The sequence below is a fragment of the Balaenoptera physalus genome, assembly GCF_965194825.1.
Source record: "Balaenoptera physalus genome assembly, chromosome: 12".
In the NCBI taxonomy this organism is placed as follows: Eukaryota; Metazoa; Chordata; class Mammalia; order Artiodactyla; family Balaenopteridae; genus Balaenoptera; species Balaenoptera physalus.
Window position 1 is genome coordinate 946,070 of NC_138897.1, and position 19,380 is coordinate 965,449.

Here is a 19,380-nt window from a genome sequence, read left to right on the forward strand (position 1 = left end):
TCATGTGTAATCTCACAGCAACCACATTTTCAAAGGACGGTCCTGCCGTGGGAAAACGGTGCAGGTGCTCGGAGATCAAGGGCCCGGCCTCGAGGGTATGGCCCCTCTCACGGGGGATCTGGGGACCAGGGCTCCGGACCGGGGACAGACGCCCCCCTTGCTGTTCGGGGCTGGAGTTTGGCCCAGGCCGCACTGAGTGGTAGTCCTGGCCTGTACAGGCACACACACGCCGCTCACACGCATGCATGCACACGCACACACACGCACACGGTCACAGGCACACACACGGCTGGGGGAACACGCAGGAGCGTTAACCTTGCTGCATCTGGGAAGTGATGCTCTGGGTGACCTCCAGTTGCTTTTATTTTTGTATACTTTCCCAAACTCCATAATGAGTATGCCTTCTTTTTCTGAGAAAAAAATGGGTATTTTAACGAAGACTTAAGTGAGCACTTTGGTTGGACGTGAGGATGTCTCCCGACCCCCCTGTCTGTGCACTCGGCCTTGGGGACTCCTCGGAAGCGGCTTCTTGTTCAGCTGAGCTCTTGGGGTCACCGCTCAGGCTGGAATGTTCGGCCGGCCACCACGAAGGTTTCCTGAGAGGCTCAGGGGCCTGGCCTCACCTCGCCTGGCCGCCTGGGCCCACCCCAGCCCGCCACCACCCCTCGGTCACACCCAAGTCTCCCGCCAGCACCCGGGACCCCTCAGACCCCGGTAACCACTGGGCCACCAGATGGGAAGTCTCGGGGAGGCCTGTGGTTTGTCGCTGATGTGACCTCGTTCTCAAGCCTGGGACAGTCTGTAGTGCTCAGCTTTTATTTCTTAATTTTGTGTTCAGTGTTTAAGGACATGGACATTCAAAACAGCTTTTACTTCTTCTTTCTTTTTCTCCCTAAATGACCTTAACTCAATGTTCTCTCACATGAAAAGTCACCACCGGGGGTTCCCCTAGGCGTCCTTGGAGAGAAGGAGCCACGGGACAGCTGGGCCCCGACCGCGGGGTGACCGGCAGGAGGAGCGCCAGGTTGTCCTGGCCGGGCCTGGGCTCCCAGGCACTCACTCTGCGGCCCTCCATTGGCCTGAGAGGAGATGTGACTTCTGGAGGCCCAGATGTGCTGATGAGTGGGTAGATCTGTGTGCGGTTCCAGCCTCTCACAGCAAGGACAGCGTGAGGACACGGCCCGAGGGCCCCCCACCTCGCCGGCTTGGCCGGCCGTGACCTCTGGCCTCTCCCAGCCGAGCCCCCTCCCAGCTCGAGCGCGCGTCCTTCCAGGCAGGCACCCTCATCGCCACCGAGTCAGTAGGGTTCCGTGTGCTCTCAGTCTTCTTATCTGAGGCACTGCTTCAAAGCTGAGTTCACAGTCCCCCAAAGGGGTAATTACAGGCCATAGATGCTTCAACAGATACTCCCGTGAAATCCACGAGGATTCACATGGTGCTTGCTGGGTTGCGGAAGCTGATTGAGGGGATGTGAGCTGGGCGTGAAGGCCGAGGCCTCCTCTGCCCTTCCCTCCTGGCGCCGTGGTCACGGCCGGTAGATTCTGGATTCTCCTCCTCCATCCTTTTTCCCTCCAATAAGTCAGGCATTTCTAGGAAAAATGCACCTTCAGTAACTCCTTCCTGGGATGAATTAACGAAGAACGGAAGTGCTGAGGAGGGCCCGCTGGAGGAGCTGAACTTCTGCTCAAAGCCCTGCGTCCTACCTTCCAGGTCCTGCCCAGCCCGGCAGTTCCGTCTTGGTCCCAGCCCCAAAGTGACAGCCGCACAGATGGGACCACACTAGCGCCTCGGACCAGTGGCCCAGACGGGTCAGCTTTCACTCTCGCTGTCTGTGCGTCACTGTGACTTGACACACATGCGCACACGTGCATGCATGTACACCCACTCACACGGGCACACACATGTACATGCATGCACACGCGCTCAGGAACACCCTGCACGCACACACACACAGGTGTAGTAGCTGTGCGATTCCCAGACGGCGTGTCAGGAGCCCGGGGGGTCACAGGCTTTGCCTCGTGATGGTGGGCTTACAGACCACACCCCTCCTATTCCCGGGGCACTTTATTTCCCGTCCGCTTAAACGCTTGCCCTCACAAAGACAAAGGGAAACCGAGGCACGGGATCAGGGAGTGCCCTATGGCTCACTGCGGGGGCTGCAGCGGGACCCCGGGGCCACCCGAGACGGGTCATGGGGCGCGCCCCCGGGGCGTGCTGGGCTGCACACAGGTGTTAACGCCTCTCTGTTGTGCGTCTGACGTGGGACCCAGAGTCGCCCTGCCCACAGACCCACGCCAACAGTGGGCAGTCTGCGTGCCCTTCAACGTACACCCGACGGTCCCGGGGGCTCCCGAGACACGAGAAACACGCGCAGATCGATGGTGTTTTCCTGGACCGAGATCTGGAAGGCTGATTAGGCTTGAAGTAACTGATGAACTTTCCACATCCCCACCAGCATCTTCTCGTCCCTGGGAGACACACAAAAAGACAATTCAGTATTAATTATGAATATACTAATTTCAAGCGAAAGCTCCCTAATGGTAACAGTAATGATAATAAAGATAGGGCACAGTTATTGAGTTACACGGCCTTCCGTGCTCCGCGACGTTCAAGGGAAAACTCTTTCTCTGTCAGAGGCTGGCCCCCCTTCAGGTCGGAGTTTATTTTAATTTTATTAAGTGTGTTCTCAAGCAGCATCTCTGCACCCCTGCCTGCCCCTCACCTTTCCGGGGGCACCCGCCCCCCGATCTCCGCGCTACCTGCAGCCGCCTCCCCCCACTCTGAGGCACTAGCTGCCCTCGCTGCCTTCTGGGTGCTAATCGTCGGCACGTCTGTTCAGCCCTGTCCCCACCACAGGCACGGTCCCCACTGGACACTGGGCAGTGGACACAGCCTGGAGCCAGCTGATGGCTCTCCCCCAGCTTCCACCCCCTGAGAATCGTCGCGGATCGCCGGACTCTTCCGAGGCGCCACCCCGAGGCGCTGTGTTGACTTCCAGCCCCCAGGGTTGCTCTGGAGCCCGAGACCCACCCTCTGCGCCCTCCTGGCCCCCTGGGCTCCATTCCTTCTGCCCGAGCGCTGGTTGGCCGGGGTGGGGGGGGTCTCTGCGCGGGACGCTCGAGGTCTCTGCCTGGAAACTCACGCCTTCAGTTCTGGGAACTTGTTCTCGATTGTTGGTCGACTTCTTCCTGTGCACCCTAACTGCTCTCCTTTCTGGGGCTCCTGGTCTTGGGGCTCTCTGAGCCTTTCTTTCCTGTTTTTGATCTCGTCGTCTTTTAGCTGTACTCCTGGTAGAGTTTCTTAACATTCGTCACCATGTTTCTGATCTCTAGGCTCCTTGTGTTTGCTGTTGTAAACACTGTGTCTTGATGACATTTCCTGCCTGGGACACCTTTCTGAGGGGAACGATATCAAGGTTTTCTCCCTGCACGGTGTCTACTTACGTGCATAAGCTTTTGCAGGAGGTTTACCTTTTTCATGTTAGCACGTTTGCTCTGATGTTTGTCTGATTCTCTTTGAGAGGGAGGAACCAGGAGGCGTGATAGTGGGGTCTGCCTGCTGTGGGCTTCCTTTTGGGACATCTGGTTGGGGCACCCCAAGTCGGTAATTTTAGGGCTCCTTCAGGCTGGTGGGACTCCCGGAGAAGGTGCTCTGGTCCCGGCCGGGGCCTGTCTGGAGACTTGGAGCCCAGCCTCGGGGACCCGCGGTGCTCAGGGACCCCTGGGGACACGCCCAGCCTCGGGGACCCACCAGGCAGCGTGGCTGTCTCGAAGGCCACCGCCACAAATCCACCCACTTCCCAGTCTGTTTCCTCTGGGCCCTTTTGTTTTACAGTATCTCTGTACTGAATTTCAGCAGAGACAAACTGAATTTCAGGAAAGAACAAAAGTAGACGTGTTTTCACTCTGCATCTTCTCCAGGCCGGGTTCCTTCTAAAGGCACCATTTTCAATTCTTTACCTCGAACCAGAGATTCAATGACAACAAAACAACGTTCACCCCAACCTACGTTATGTTTCAGTAGATTTCCCGTATCATTCCATTCTGCCCCAAAACTTCCTTCTTGCCCTCCTGGGGCCTTGTGGGCCTGAGGATTCCTTTCCTACGGCCTGAGGCAGAGCTCCCGGCGCCTGGGCAGCCCTCGACTGGAGGAGGGGCTCCAGGGGAGCCAGTGCACACGGCCGCGTCTTTGGCTGGGCTTTAGGGGAATGTGAGGCAAGGCTGTGCGTTCTGTTCCCGTCGGGGCGCCGCGAGCGTGGCAAGGACCCTGGTAACTGCCCGCCGTCACTTCCCACTGGACGGTGCCCCCCTGCCGGTCGTTCGCCCACAAACAAGCTCGGGTCTGGGGTCAGGGAGGTGCAGCAGGAGGGAGGCCATTCGGGTCTGCCTGAATTCCGACTCCCCCGCCTCCTCCCGCCCCTCTCCTCCGGAGCACTTGGGCAGTCGGTCTTGAAATCTAGGCTTCATAAGTGGGACACGAGACCCAGGCCGGCGAGGGGTTCGTTTCCCGAGGCCCCGGCCACCCTGACTCTCCTCCGCGGGTCCCAGGAAGCGAGGTGTGGGAGCGGCTGTCTGTCCGTCCCAGGGGCTGTCCTCAAGGCCCAGGGCCTGTCACCACCGTCCTTGAGGCTCTGGTGTGAACACCGAGTCCCAGCTCAGAGGCCTCGGAGAGGCTTTCCACCGCAGCCCGGGGGTCTCGCCCGCCACCCCGGCCAGCCGGCCCGCTTTCTCCCGTCTGGGCTCCTCCGGCCGGGCCTGACTCCACCGCTTTCCCCGGACGGTTTCCTGCTTGGGCCTCTCCTCTCACCGCGAGGCTATCGTCCTCCGAGGTCCGGGGCGTCTGACCTCACCTGAACCCCAGCCTGGCTCTGCAGCCCCGGATGCTGCATTTCCAGCGGAAGAGAGGGGGCTGAAACTCCGGTTTCAAATTCCAGTGGAAGCCTGACCCCTGCGTATCTGCGTGTTAGAAACTAGTGTCTTCACTGACTGGTCACTGCACTGGAGGGGCAGAGCCACTCTGCATGGCCAGTGCTGGACCCAGCCTGTCAAGCTGGCTTCACGTCAGGCCGGCCCTGGGCCGGGGGTGGGCGTGTCCGCGCTGCCAGCTGTCTGTTAGGGGCCTTTAAACACAGGCTTCTCCCAAATGCAGATTCCAAAAGTGGGTGGGAACCTGCGGTGACTTCCTGATGGCCGTGGCCAGGGCCGCGGTGCAGTTATTCTTAGCCGGGGGGCCACGTGGACACTAATGGGGACCAGCTGTCGCAGCCGAGCCTCTGTGCAATTGACGCATCTCAGAGGCCACGGTCATGTCCCGAGAGCAACACACAGAGATGAAGGACCATCAGGAACTCTCCAGAGCCTGCCCCCAGGCCTCTGTGGGCGAGGCGCTCTGTCCACCTGAAGAGGCCTTTTGGAAGGGGGAAGTGACCAGACTTTAAAGAGGCCATCTTGCTGACTGATCTAAATCTGGCCTGATTCCAGAAAGGTCGAAGGTAGATCAGATGAAATCAAATGCATGAAATGAATACAAAAAATCGAGACCCGAGAAATGGGCGGTGGGCCTGAGGCCCTTGGGGGATGTGCATGCTGGGCGGAGGGCGCCGGTCTGGAGGCTGCCCCAGGGAGGGCTGCCATGCGCGCGGCCCCTCGAGGGAGACTGGGGTCGGCTTCCCGCTGGGCCTGGGCCTCCCTCCGAGGGAACCACACACAGAGCGGGCCTCGGGCTCACGATCGCCAGCAAACGCGGGGCCGTCCGGGAGCGCAAGCAGGATGCCCGCCCCGGAAGGGGCTCCTGCCAGGCGAGGGGTCCCTGGGCCCGACGGGGAAGGCGGCCCTGCCAGGGAGGGGGGCGCGGAGCCTCAGCCCTGCGTGCGTTTTCTCTGCATTTGGTGATGTGCGGCCACGATTTTCCCTCAGGAGCAGCTCGGGCTCGTTCTCGGCACCTGATGGGAACAAACCTCCACGTTCTCACGGAGCCTGGAGGTGAATCGGGAACCAGACCCTTTGCCCCACGATGGCTGAGCGTCTGGGAGCGAGTCCGTGCGAGGAGGACCCCAGGCTCCCAGCTCGAGCTCGTCTGGGATTTGTTTTGGCCGATGCCATCCGCAAAGTGGTCTCTGTACCGTGTATTGAAGAAGCTGCCCTCCGCCCAGTGGCTTCCACGCGCCCTGGGTCTGAGGCTGTGCTATCTGCCCCGCTCGCTCCGTCTGTCCAGGCCTGAGCTGGACCCTCACTCTTTCCAGGGCCGCATCGTCTTTAATCTCTCAGTGTGTTGGCAACACAATCCTCCTATAAGCACAGGATTTTTGTTTTTGTTTTGTTTTGCTTTGCCTTTCTTGTACTTTTCCAAGAAGAAAAATGAGCTTTTTCAAGTTCCAGCACAAAGGAATGAACTGACTCAGGCTTTAATCACTGTCTCTCAGAACCTGCTGCCGATGACGGACCCGAGACGGGGACGTGCTGGAGTTCCTCATTAGCGGGGCCCGGCCTGTGAGTCAAGGGCAGCAGGGCCTCGGTCGGGGCCCCTGCTGCCCAGACACCCAGCCTCGTGTCCCCCCCACCTGCCAGGGCTTCCACAGGAATGCGGAAGGGGAAACTTCCAGCTTTTCTCTGAAAGAGGAAGCTTGGATCAATCATGAGTGTTTTTGGTTAGCTTATTGTTCCTTCTTTCCCCAGAAACCGCCCTCCACTGGTGACATGTGTGAGCACAGAGCAGACCATCACCCAGGAAAGTCCCTCGGGACCCCAGGCCTCCCAGAGTTCCACATTTTCATTAAAAGCTCCTTTACCAGTAAGTGGACTCAACATTTACAAAGCAGGTTGTTGGTCTCTTGCAGCTGTTTGCTCTCAAAAGCATGATGTTGTTGTTTTTAATATTTTAAATATTCTCTTTGATACCAAGAGTTAGGCTTTCGATAGAAGTCTCATAAAACTGGCTTTCCCGTGGTGGATCTATTGTCCTGAAGTTCGTAATCTCTACCCGCGGAAGAATAAGGCGGTGCTGCCCCAGTTAAAGCCATCCTCTTACGACTGCAAATTAGCAAATCTTTAACAAGACTCTGTGCGAGGGCTTCCCTGACATGATGCCACCTAGTGCTTTGCTTGGCCTAGGTGGGGTCTTCAAGGCTCTATGAAACTAAACTCTAACTTTTAACGTATACCCAGCTATATCGGTTAGGTTGCTGTTAAATCAAGCTCATCTGTACAATAATATAGTAAAGGAGATTTACGGGCCCCTGCGGCTGACAGGTCCAGGGCATCAGGTCAGGGATGGCTTGATCCAGCAGCTCAGTGATGACACCAAACAATTGTTTTTTTTTTAAGTCTTTCGGTTCTATCTCATCCTGAGGCTGGTTCTACTTGCCATCACGAGGGGGTCTCTGACAGCACCTGGGCCGTGAGAGTGAGGGTCTCCCGGTCCCAGTATTGGAGAGATCTGACAGGCACTCTCCTGGAAGAGCTTTGGGCCACATGTCCTCGTGGAAGCTCACTGATGGCAGGGGAGAACGTGCGCTGCGTGACACCCACAGGGCTGGGCTGGGTAGGCTTCCCAAATGCGTGTGTCACAAGGAGCAGCCTGTCCTGTGTGCACAGAATCTGGACCGATGCCCTCGTTTCTTGGTGTGTAAAATAATGGCGCTGAACTTACCAATCCCTGAGGGTCCTTTACACCCGGTTCTCATTCTCTCAGCCTCCGGCAGGGGTCTTGTCCTCGGAGCCAGTAGGCTGACAGAGATGCAGGCAGGGGCACAGGAGATGTCTTCCTCCTCTGTATTCAGGTGATTCTGGAGAATTCTAGAAACTGGAGTCTTCCCATCCCCAGGGCTTGTCTTATTAGTACTTGGATGGGGGGGATGGATTTGACTGTCCCCCACTTCACAGACGTGGATGCTGAGTCCCAGGGTTTCCTCTGTCATTCCCCAGCTCGCCCGGCTCTGGGGGGCCCACCAGTCCTCGGCCTGGAGCATGGCCCCCTCGGACACGCTGTCCGCTTGTTGGAAGCTTGTCGTTCAGGCCCAGCCGAGGGTCAGTCCCTCCACCTCCCCCCACCCCACGATGGGCTCCTCCTTGGACTCCCAAGTCCCTGCTGACAGGTCAGGCTTTCCCGGGAGGCCCAGTGCTTCCTCTCCTGGTGCTGGCTCTCCACCCGGCCCAGAGCCAGCCCGGTCCACCCGTGCCCGTGCGCCGGCCGCACAGGCCCAGCCCAGGACACAGGCCCGTAACCGCACTTGTGTGCGCGTCTGTCAAAAGGACCGCTGGCGCTGGGAATGCGTGCACATCACTTTCCAAGACTGAAAAAGCCTTTCCCCGCCTCTCCCTTTCCCAAGAAAACACTTGGGGGAGGGGCTCCAAGCCCTCCGGCCATTCAGACCCCCAGAGGCATCGCACAGGACCCTGCTCCCTTTGTTGGAGATATGGTTGCACAGGACTCACCAGCTCTGCCCGATGAGACCCCAAGGCAGGCGCGGGCAGGATGCCTCCCGAGGGCGTCTCCCGGGAAATGCACCTGCGGGCTGGCCGCAGAGTGGCCGCCGTGGGCCCAGACTGTTTGCCCCGTGTGTGGGCCGGGCTGCGGGGAGGCAGGGGCTCCCGCCTCCGCTGCTTTAACCCCCTGACCCTCGCTGCAGCCTCAGGTCTTCTTCAGAGGCCGCTTTTCTGTCTCTCACCTCTGCTGAATTTAAGGCATATAGACGGGTTCCCAGAAGAGAACAACTTTTAGTACACTATGGTGCAAGCGTGGTTCCTTATTTCTGTTTTTATTTTTTTTTTTAAATTGAAGTATACGTGACGAAGGAGTAGTTCTTTAAACCAACACCAAAGCTTGAACAGCAGTGGGCCCGAGGCCCAGGTGGCTTTCTGCTGCCCACCTCTGAGGGCACGGGTTCGAGAAGACAGTGGTCTGGGCCAGCGGGTGTGCAGATGCAGGCTTTTCAGGGAAAGTATCTGCAAAACAAATAAAATAAACCTGAAAGCAAGTTGGATTTATTTGTTATATTTACTGTTTCAAGATTGCATTATGTAGAGTTTCTTGATCTGCAAATGGCAAAAGAGAAAGTCAAAATTAAACATATATGTTAGTTTAATGAAAATTGTGGTTATCGACTTTTGCTTAAAATAAATAAAAATATTCCTGAATTTAATGGTAGCCGTGTCCTTGAAAAGCAGATTAGAAATAGAATTTTGCTAGAGTGTCTTGTTTAGCTATAATCTAACTACACGAGAAACTCTGGGAAGAGGGGTGAGTGTTAGTAAAACAATGAAATTCTCTAACCTCTTTGTTCCATTCACTTAGATTTTGGAATATGAGACTTCCTTAAATTAAGTCTCATCAGGCAACGAAAACCAAATTTAACTAACAGCGTCACGAGGTAGGCATTTGTCTTCTGGTCATAAAACCAGTACTTACTGTTACGAGAATGTTTAAGGCCAACAGTGGGGCTTTTACTAATCCTGCTGATATTCTAGTAAAAATTGCTGGTTGATTTGGGACTTCTTGTTTACATTGCGTTCCACTGTTAGAAGGGATTGCATCATCTACCCGTCAATTTAAAATTATTTTCCAGGTTATGGACACTACTCTGACGTATCGCCAGAGGATTCATATTCCAGACGAGTCCTGTCAGCTGCGGTGTCATCAGAAAATCTCTGGCAGCCGGAGCGGAGGGCGCTGGTCTCTGCCCCACTCACCGTATTGATCCAAAGATTTTCCTCATTACGCGGATCCAAACCAAGCACCCGCGACACCACCGTGACGTCTCATTGCGATGGTCATGGGGGCACGGGGCTCTCACGGGCTTGTCGTCTGTCCCCCACTTGGGGACCCCAGCCCACCCTTTTAAAGAGCACGCTTGACCCCTGGGTGGCGGCAGCGTGGCCGGGAGGCCCGGGCACTGAGCACACCCGGGGGCTCCAGGTCAGTGTGAGGCTGACCCCTGGCCTCCAGATGGGTCTGCACCCACGGCCTCGGTGCCCTGGGTTCCCTCGCATCCTGGTCCCCCGGGGTGCCATCATCTTAATGTCCCCGCTGACACTTTGCCCCCAAAAGGAGGCTCGCTTTTGTTGACAGAGGGAGTCCACAAGAAATTATTTATTTTGAACCGCTTGGGAAATAACTCCTCTCTCAACAAGACCGACCAAACTCCCCAGCCGCCCCTCCGTCAAAACCCAACGCAAACGCACCAGCCTGCCTTTCCCATCCGTGTCTGAAATCCTGATCTTGACCTTGGCCCCGCTGCTCTGCAGGTGTGGCCTCCTCCACTGGCTCATGCACTTGAAATGCCAGCTCAGCCGGCTCCCAGGGCGCCGAGGAAAGGCGCCCGCCCAGCGCAGGGCGCGGCCCAACCGAGAGGCTGTGGGTTCCATCGGGTCCTTAGGTGACAGACGGCGAGCGACACGGTCAGACGTGTGGGTTTCATTTCTTGCATTACTATCAAAGTAATTTACAAATTACTGTCAAATTACTAAATTACTACCATTTTTATCAAAGTCATAAGAGAAAGTGCACTAGGTCGTGCAGCCCCCCGGCCCACCGTCTGCACCCTGAGGAGCAACGCCCACCTAGCGTTTTGCCCGCGTTTCTGGATGGCGGTCATGGGCTCGGGCTTCCCGAGGGGCTTCCTGTCGGGCTGGGGGGGCTCGGCTCCCTGACCCCTGCACAGCCCACCACACTTCTCGCTGTTGTCCAGCTGCTGTGCGGTGTGGCGGACGGTATCCTGTGAGAGGATGTTGGCTCCCTGCTGGGTGCGTGGCCCGCAGGACGGCTGCGAAGTCTGGAACCAGAGGCTTGAACGTGGACTTCGAGCAACACCGTCAAACCGCCGCGTTCGCCCCCCGGCTCGTCTGTGTTTGCAGACTTGGCGCCTCCCCTGCCAGCTGTACGGGAACTACATCCTCCCTTGTGCAGCTTTTAGGACTCTCCAGTTGTCTTGATTTTTCTGAGCGCCTATTGCTAAGTCTTCCCAATCTCCCCTCGGGAGGGACTCCGCACTGTCACGGGCCCTCCACCTGCCCCGGGTCTCCCGGGTCTCCTGCCCCGGGCTGGGGGGCTGCTCTCCTGGCCTCACAGAGCTGCCAGCCCGGGGGTCCCTCCCCACCTGGGGGGTGTAGTCTCGGTGGTCTCCTGAGCGGCTTTCGAGGACACGCAGGCTGATGGTTTGGAACGGAGCAGAGGGAACCGGTCTCCTCGGGGGTCAGACCCAGAGGGACCTCGTGGGGGCCGGAAGCGGGGACAGAGGGAGGTGGGGGAGGGCGGGGAGAGCTGCTCTGGCCTCCGCAGCCCCCTGCCCCCAGCCCCCTGATGCCAAGAAAGCCCAGAGGCAAGGTTCCTGCCGCTGAAGCCGCGCCCAAGGCTGCCCACCGACCGTGCGATGGGAGTTACACAGCAGGGAAGAGGTCGCTTTGCCCCGGGGTCCTCAGACTCTGGGGGCAGAGGGGCACGTGCTGCAGGGCTTCCTCAGGGACCCCGTCACTCACGGATGGGTGCCCAGGACCCACTTTGGTAACCACAGAGCTGCAGGCAGGCAGGGGCCGTGTTTGCGATTCGCCTGTCTGCTCTCCAGGCCCCCGCCTCGGCCTCCACCCTCACTGCCGAGACCCCCTGACACAGTGTGACCAGCCCTCCCACACCCTCTGCGGTGGCCCGGGGCCTGGAAGACCAGCTGGGCCCCTGGGACCACGGAGGAGGCCTGGGGGGTCCCGCAGACCCGCGCCCACTGGGGCCCCTGGCTCCCTCTCGCCCCCTCGCCTCTGCCCCTGCCCTGTCTCCGGGGGTCCCTCCAGGGCCCATCGGGATCCATTCCCGGAGGCTGGGCTCACGGCTCAGGTCGTCAGGGCCACGTGGAGGTGGACATGCACGCTCCCTTCTTCCCTCCGCCCCTCCTTCCCTGCAGATGAACAGTGAAAACTTGGGACAGACTTAAGCTGCAGTAGCATTTGTTGTTCTTCTGAATTTTCTCTGGCAGTGCTCACAGCAGGGTAGTGAATCCCTGGCCAGGTTGCCAGGGGTCCCTGTGGCGTCTGGAGGGCACCACTCGAAAGTCCTGCTGGGGCTTCCCTGGTGGCGCAGTGGTTGAGAGTCTGCCTGCCAATGCAGGGGACACGGGTTCGAGCCCTGGTCTGGGAAGATCCCACATGCCGCGGAGCAACTGGGCCCGTGAGCCACAATTACTGAGCCTGCGTGTCTGGAGCCTGTGCTCCGCAACAAGAGAGGCCACGACAGTGAGAGGCCCGCACACCGTGATGAAGAGTGGCCCCCGCTCACCGCAACTAGAGAAAGACCTCGCACAGAAACGAAGACCCAACAGAGCCAAAAATAAATAAATAAATAAATAAATAAATAAATAAATAAATAAACCCAAAGTTGAAAGTCCTGCTGTGTTGCAGTTCCTCCTGCCCCGGAGCTTGGCCCGGGAGGCCTGGTGAAAGCTCACCACCCCCGTGCAAAGGTCACAAGCACTTTCGGGGGCCTTCCTGGCGGCTCAGCTCCACACCGGTCGCTGTGGGCTCTTGAGACGAGGAAGCGACTTATCACGTTTGCATCACCTGGGGCAGCTCAGCAGTGCAGACGCCCAGGGGCCTGATGGAATTACGTTTTGTTCAAAGAAAACGTAGGCGTTTTCAGGGCCTGGAGAGGTGAGGTCGCTGACCGAATGGGTGGAATCAGGGCAGTGTAGAATCTACTGATAGAAAGACGCTGACAGGGCCTGTAGGCGCATCAGTATGAAACAGGAAGGCACGGCGGGCTTCAGGGTGGCAGCTACTCGGGCCGGGCCCCAGGGAGCACAGTCCTGCAGCCGTGGGCAGATCCCCTGCTGCGCTTTCTGGAAGGTCCTCTGCAGCTGTTACACAGGGAATAAGCTAAACACTGATTCACAAAGAGGCCTTTAGAAAACTCCCGACTTGTGCTAGGCTACAATATCTAGCAGTTACTAAATTTGGGGGATCTCAGAACACCTTTAAAAATTATCAAAGCCCCCAAGACCTTTTGTTTATGTGGGTTGTAGCTATCGATAGGCACCATAGTAGTAATTAAAACTGAGAAATTTACAAACATTTATTGATTGATTCATTTAAAAGTAACAATAACAAACCCATCAAGTGTTACCATAAATGACATTTTTATGAAACTTAACAAGTTTTAGTGAGAAAAAAATGGCATCGTTTTGCATTTTTTGCAAATCTCTTTCGTGTCTGGCTTAACAGACACTTGGATTCTCACGTCTGCTTCTGTGTTCAAACTGCTCTGGCTGAAATACAGAAGAAAATCGGGCCACACACTAAAGTTTAGTTGGATTATTGGATTACTTCTCTTAACCCTTTCAGATAATTGTGCATAGTCTTCTTTGATATTACACAGAAGTTGATAAATGGTAGTTTCTTAAAGGTTAGCTGCCCTGTGGAATCTGAAACCACACAGGCAAGCTTCTCAGAGCCGGTCACATGGAAGACCCCCGTCTACACTGCGTCCTGAGTGGATCTGCTACCCAAGCACGGTTTGGATGCTTGTCGTTTGGAGAAAGTTAGTTCACCGGATCGTGCAGACCTTCCTTCCGCCTGTTGACACATTTCTTTGTACGATATCAGAAGGTCACCACCAAGTGCCTTGCAAAAGTCGAACCGTTGGGAAGAGCGCAGTGACAGCTGCAAGTGTTCCAGAACTCTAAGTTTTGCTTGAAAGCTCAAATTTTGTCACCGGCAACAAATTCTGCCAGTTGTTTACTTAAAGCAAGGCTCATCTTGTGCGTTTTCTAGAAACGTCTGCCTGACACCCACGTCCCAGTGACCACAGCTGGTCAGCTGTTCTTTCAAGTGAAAGTGGGCGGATTCAGCCCACCACTCGTCCGCACGCTTTTCTTCAGGCCCCATCGCACTTCGATGTGTGTTTCCCGTCTGCTCACACAGAATGGTAAAAAGATCTGTGTCCAAGGGTTGAAATGTGACCGAGTCAGGATTGTCTGCTTTGTCCGGGACAGTTCAGTGACACCGGATCACCTGGCTTCCCTGCGCGTGCGCGGCAGACCAGCACAGCCCGGGGCCACGTGGGCTCCAGCTCAGGGCCAGCAGCCCTGCCAGCCACGGATCCTGCCTCCGGGCAGGCGTCCACACTGCCGAGAAGGACAGTGACATCTTGCACTGGTGCCAGCCAGCGCTGCTCTGTGGACAGAATCGCGGCTGGAGTCGGACATCTCGGCAGCCAGCCGATGGCTGCTGTCCGGCTGGTGGCGGTTGGATAAATCGATAGAGTGAAACGGACCCCGGCCAGTGCGCTGGGGTCAGGGGTCATAGGTCCTGGTCCTGGTTCTATCAGCGACCCCGACAGCCGTTTGGGCGAGTTGCTTGGCATCACTGGACCCTCTTTCTCTGTTTATGAAACGCATGACATCCCAGGTCACGTAGGAGGCCCCCGGCTATCCCAGTGTAGGCACCCCAACCCCTGCTGTCATTTGCTCAGCCCCCCGCTTTTCTGGGACACCAGGTGGTGAGCACCAGGGGCATTTCCAGAGCTGGGTACAAAGCACTGCGAACGACCTTTGCTCTCAAGGAGTTTACATGTTCGGCGGAGGGCTCTGTCCAGTCACCATGGCGGCCGCTGTGGTCACCTACATTGGTGCCGTCCGCTGCTCAGGGTCTGCTCACGCGTCATCTGTCTCCTGGCTTTAACCAGAGCCGTCGTTCTCTTCCTGGCCCAGCTCCTCCCGCCAGGCCCGTCCCCAGCTGATCTCCCTGCATCCTCTTCCTCCCCTCGGCATCCTCTCTCTTTCATTCCCGCGGCCGCGTCTCCTGTGCCTGAGGACGGGCCCCTCAGCTGGGCCTCCAGGCGGCCGGAACCACTGCCCCTCCTGGAGCCGGCCGCCTGCTCAGGAGCCGAGCGGTGGGACCTGCGGCCGCGGGGCAGACGTTCGGGGCCCGCGGTGTCCTGGTGCAGCATCACCGCCGGTCCTCTCACTCCCTCGGTCCTTCTGTTCCGCCGTCCTCGTGGCCCGGCCTGAGCCCAGCCCGGCGGCAGGCGCTCCTCCCAGAGGGTCACCCGGCCGTCCCTCCCCTCCGGGCACGGCCTAGGACTTAGGACGACACTGGCCTGTTTCCTCCGATGGTGGGTTATAAAGAGAATTCAGAGTTGTCTCCCAGACAGAGAGAACTGCCGGGGGTTATTCAGCGTCACGGGTGAGGCAGGCGGTGCTTCTGACCGCGTCCAGCTCGCGGCCTCTTCCTCTTACAAGTTTGCCCACTTTGATTCCGCAGTCTGTTCACGGCGCCCAAACGCTCGGAGCGAGCCACCTTCTGAGCTCTGCAGGCGGCGCCAGGAGGGGCGTGTGCCGCTGCTCCCGCGAAGTCCGCACTCGGGGGAGGGACGGGGCGAGTGGGGGGCAGCAGGCAGAGCAGCGAGGCCCTAGGACTCTCCAGAACGACCCCCCTGCCCCGCTGGTCTGGAACGTGACCCGCCACCTGCTTCAGAAAAGCCGCTGGTCCTTGGCCTGCCCCCCGTGCAGGCAGGGCACGGGCCCCAGGCCGCAGGCCCGAGACAGCAGGCCCAGAGTCCAGGTTCTGTACCTTGAAAATGCCACTCTTTGAAAAAGATTTTCTCAGACTTTTTCAAAAAAAAACACTTATTCCAGGCAGAGTCTGCATGTTACTTTAACAAATGTTGGGAGTAAAACCTTCACATCATTTGGAATATAGCGTGGGCTATCTGGGGCAGACTCGGGGGTCCTGGAACCCCGGGCCGCTGTCGCCCGCGGGCAGCTGTCTGAACCTCCGGTCTGCGGCAGGGGCAGAGTCCGTGAGGACGCAGGAGGTGTGCCCGGCGGGGCCAGGAGCATCCTCTCAGCGTAATGGATGCTGGCTCCCTTTGAAGCAAATAAAACCCCCCGCTGATGGGCCCTTGGAGCTCGTGTAAGTTCATTAACACACTCTTGCTGTCTTATTATTCCTAGATACAAAGCTAATTTGGAAAGACACATGCTTCTTTTAAAGTTGCGTGGTTAAAAGGATTTGGGAGCGGAGCTTAATTAAGAGAGAGCAGCTCTTAGCGTGCGATCACTGCAGCCAGAAGGAAGATATTAGATTACGGCCCTCATTCCCTCCCGCCCACAGCTGCTCCTGGACCCCACAAGGCCGAGCATCGACCCCGAGTGACCCTCTCGGGGCTCCCTTGGGCCCAAGGTCCCGAGGCCAGTGTCCACCAGGCACCACTGGGCGGGCTCCCTCACTCCATGTGAGCCCCGCAGGGACGTCCACGCCATGTGGTGACCCAGGAGGGGACTTGGGTCATGAGGCTCCTGGGGGTGAAAGCTCCCCTCTGTGCCACCATGGGGCCTGGGACCGTCCAGCTGGGAAGGCTGGGGGTCTCGCTTGCCTTCATTGGGCCGGGCCCGCAGGCTGTTTCTCGGAGCAGAAAACTCCCTTTATGCGGGTGTGTGGGGCGTCCCTGGGCAGAGGAAGCTGGGGTGCATCGGTCCCCGCCCTCCACTCTGGAGGGGCCTGGGGGGGGACGCTCCTGCTGGGGGTTCTGGGGAAGGAAAGGCCTGAGTGCGTGGGCAGAGGCCTGTCCAGGGCAGGGAGACACCGGGCCTCTGGCCTCTGGTCCCTGATGGGCTGCTGGGGACACAGGGGTCGGGGGTGCGGTGGGGTGGAGGGTGCAATGGGATCCCCATCTCTCGAGGGGGCCCTCAGTGGGTGGCCCCATCACAGGCTGGGGCTCCCCTCCCTGCCGCCCCTCCCACGGGGAGTGGAGGGGTGATTTCCCGCGGCCACCCTCATTGGCTGGGGGACAGGGCTCCCCACTCCCTGGGCTCTGAAGCCTGGGAGGGCAGCACAGCAACCGCCCTTCAAAAACGAGTAGGACTGCTAAGAGGAACCTGTTTTTCTGCATTTTTCTGTTAGAAAAAAATGATAAATTACCCTTATGTTTCTAACAAAGACTACACAATGACTTTCTAAAAAGCTTAGGAATTATGCTAAAAAGTACATTTAGGGAGGGAACAGGTAAGTTTCCTGTGCAGAAGAATTCCAAACAATTTCTGTGGATTCTCCCCCCCAGGAGACAGACGCCACAGCCAGGTGACCCAGGGGGCCTCACCTTTGATACGATGTAATGAGAACTTGTCCCCAAACCCATCAGCCCAGTGTCCTCGTGAAAAAAACAGCGGCCAAGTCCCAACAGAGGGACGTTGTACCAGACGGCTGACCCGCTCTCCTCGAGGCCACGGGGGCTTCTCAGAGGAGCCTGAGGACACATGATGACCGAGTGTCCTGCAGCGACCTGGGTGGGATCCTGGGACAGAGAGAGGACATGAGGGGACACTGAGGAAACCTGAACAAATTATGGAATTTAGTTGATGTGTCAATATTGGTTCATCATGTAGTATTCATCTAGTGCATATTTATGACATTTTACCACAGTAATGCAAGACGTTAGCAAACGGCTAACTGGCCGTGGGGTATAGGAGAACTCTCTACTATTTTTGTAGCTTTTATGTAAATTTAAAACTAGTCTAAAATGAAAAATTTATTAAACAATTTTAGAAGAAAATTTAAATCACAGTGGTATAACAGAGAGAATAAAACCTCTTCTTTCGGTCAGATTTAAAAAGAAAAATATTCCCCTCTTGCCTCTTGGGACTTTTCGGAGTTTTTATGCACAGGCTTGGGGTCCCAGGGGCAGTTCCTGAGCGCTGGCCCTAATGGTCCTGATGAGATAGGGTCCTGGGTAACGAGGCCGAAGTTTGCAGGTTTCAAGGAGGGGGGCTTGATTGTACCGGCTTTCCTACCTCAGTCCCCAAACCCGGGGGAGCGAGTCTCGCGTGGCTGGGAGGGGCGGGGCGTGCCTGCAGGCAGGGCCCCTGTGACCCCACGTGGGGCAGCTGGGGCCAGGCTGAGCATTAGCTGCGACCCAGGGCTGCACCGCGGTCATCTCACCTCTGGTCTCTGCGGCCCGACAGCACCGAGCTTAGGAGAGTGCTTTTAGCCATTTCCCCAGGAGCGGGGACCGTGAGGGAACCCTGAGGGCCTCTGGCCTCCTGACCTCGCCTCAGGTCAGCTCCAGCCTGCTCCTGAGGGGCAGAGGTGGGCAGAGCCAGCCTGCGCTGCACGTACACGCCTGGGAGGTGGCGCTCAGTAGCCTGAGTTAGGGGAAGGGGCTGGGGGTTCTCCCCGTGCAGGGTCGGCCTTGGTTTCCCTAAAACACCTGGAGTCATCGGGACCTGGCAGGACTGCACTGCCCACGCCCACTGGGGTCCTGGCTTCCACGCAGACCCAGGGCCAAGCCTGGGTGTGGACAATATAGGCTGCTGCAGACCGAGGACCAAAGGGCCCTCTCCCAGAGCCTGTTGGACCCCAGGCCCTGTCAGAGCCCTAAGGATGAGGTTTAACTTGCCTCCGTCAGGCAGGTTGGGGCTGTGATGGGACATGGAGAAACTGATTTGATAGGGCGGCTCTTGGTCTGAAAGCGCGCCTGCCACGGAGGCACAGGGGACCCTGCACGGGAATCAGCGACTGTGGCCAGTCCTGGTGGGACAGGTGTCCTGATATGAGCGTGGCCTATGGAGTCTTTATTCACCTCCTGTGTGGAATAAAATTGTTCCCTTGCAGAGACGTTGACAGGTTTGACCACAGGGCTTCCCAAGCCCGCGAGGGTGCTGGACGAGGCACCCCTCACGTGTGCCTTCCTGACCTTCGTGGGGCGTCCGGCTGGGGAGTGAGCGCTGCGCGAGCGGCCCTCACACCGCCCCGAGAGGGCTGCTCGCGTCTGGCGCCAGGCGTGCTCTGCGGCCTGTGCTCGGTCTGGGGCTCCGAGAATTCAGGCTGAAGAGGGTGCTGCTCAGCTGCCAGTGGGGGGCAGGTCTCAAGACATTTGGCTGCTCACGGTTTGGGGTTCAGGGTGGCCCTTTTGGACAGATCCATAAAAGCTCCCACAGCTGGATCAGATGCCAAGGCTCCCTGGGGTCCCGGGACCCCAGAGTGAGACAGCAAAGGGGCCCACGGGGACGGGGTGAGGGCGCCCGTGGTTCCCCTGCCCTGGGCTGAGCAGTAACCCCCCAGCGCACGTCCATCTGGCACCTCGGAATGGGGCCTTTCATGGAGGGCCTTCGCAGATGTAATTAGCGGGAGGAGGTCATCCTGGGGGGGGGGCTCCAACCCTGTGACTGTCCTCGGGAGAGGAGGACACACAGGCCCAGAGGGAAGGCGGGGTGAAGAGGTGAAGGGGCAGAGACGGGGTGCTGTGGCCGCAGGCCCGGTGCCGTCGGCACCACCGGAGGCTGGGAGAGAAGCAGCGCCTTCTGACCGGTTCTCTGGGGAGCTCGGCCCTGGACAGCGTGATCCAGGCCTCCGGCCTCCAGGCTGGGAGCTCGGCCAGGGCGGCCCCGGGACCCTCACCCAGCTG

General features: G+C 58.0%; 1 long non-coding RNA gene across 1 annotated transcript; it reads left to right on the top strand.

Moving 5' to 3' along the window:
* Positions 1 to 4,501: 4,501 nt before the first annotated feature.
* LOC309639677 lies at positions 4,502 to 9,693 on the top strand. Its single transcript, XR_014251804.1, has 3 exons — positions 4,502 to 5,491; positions 6,675 to 6,789; positions 9,563 to 9,693. It is a non-coding gene; the product is annotated as an uncharacterized lncRNA (long non-coding RNA).
* Positions 9,694 to 19,380: the final 9,687 nt, after the last annotated feature.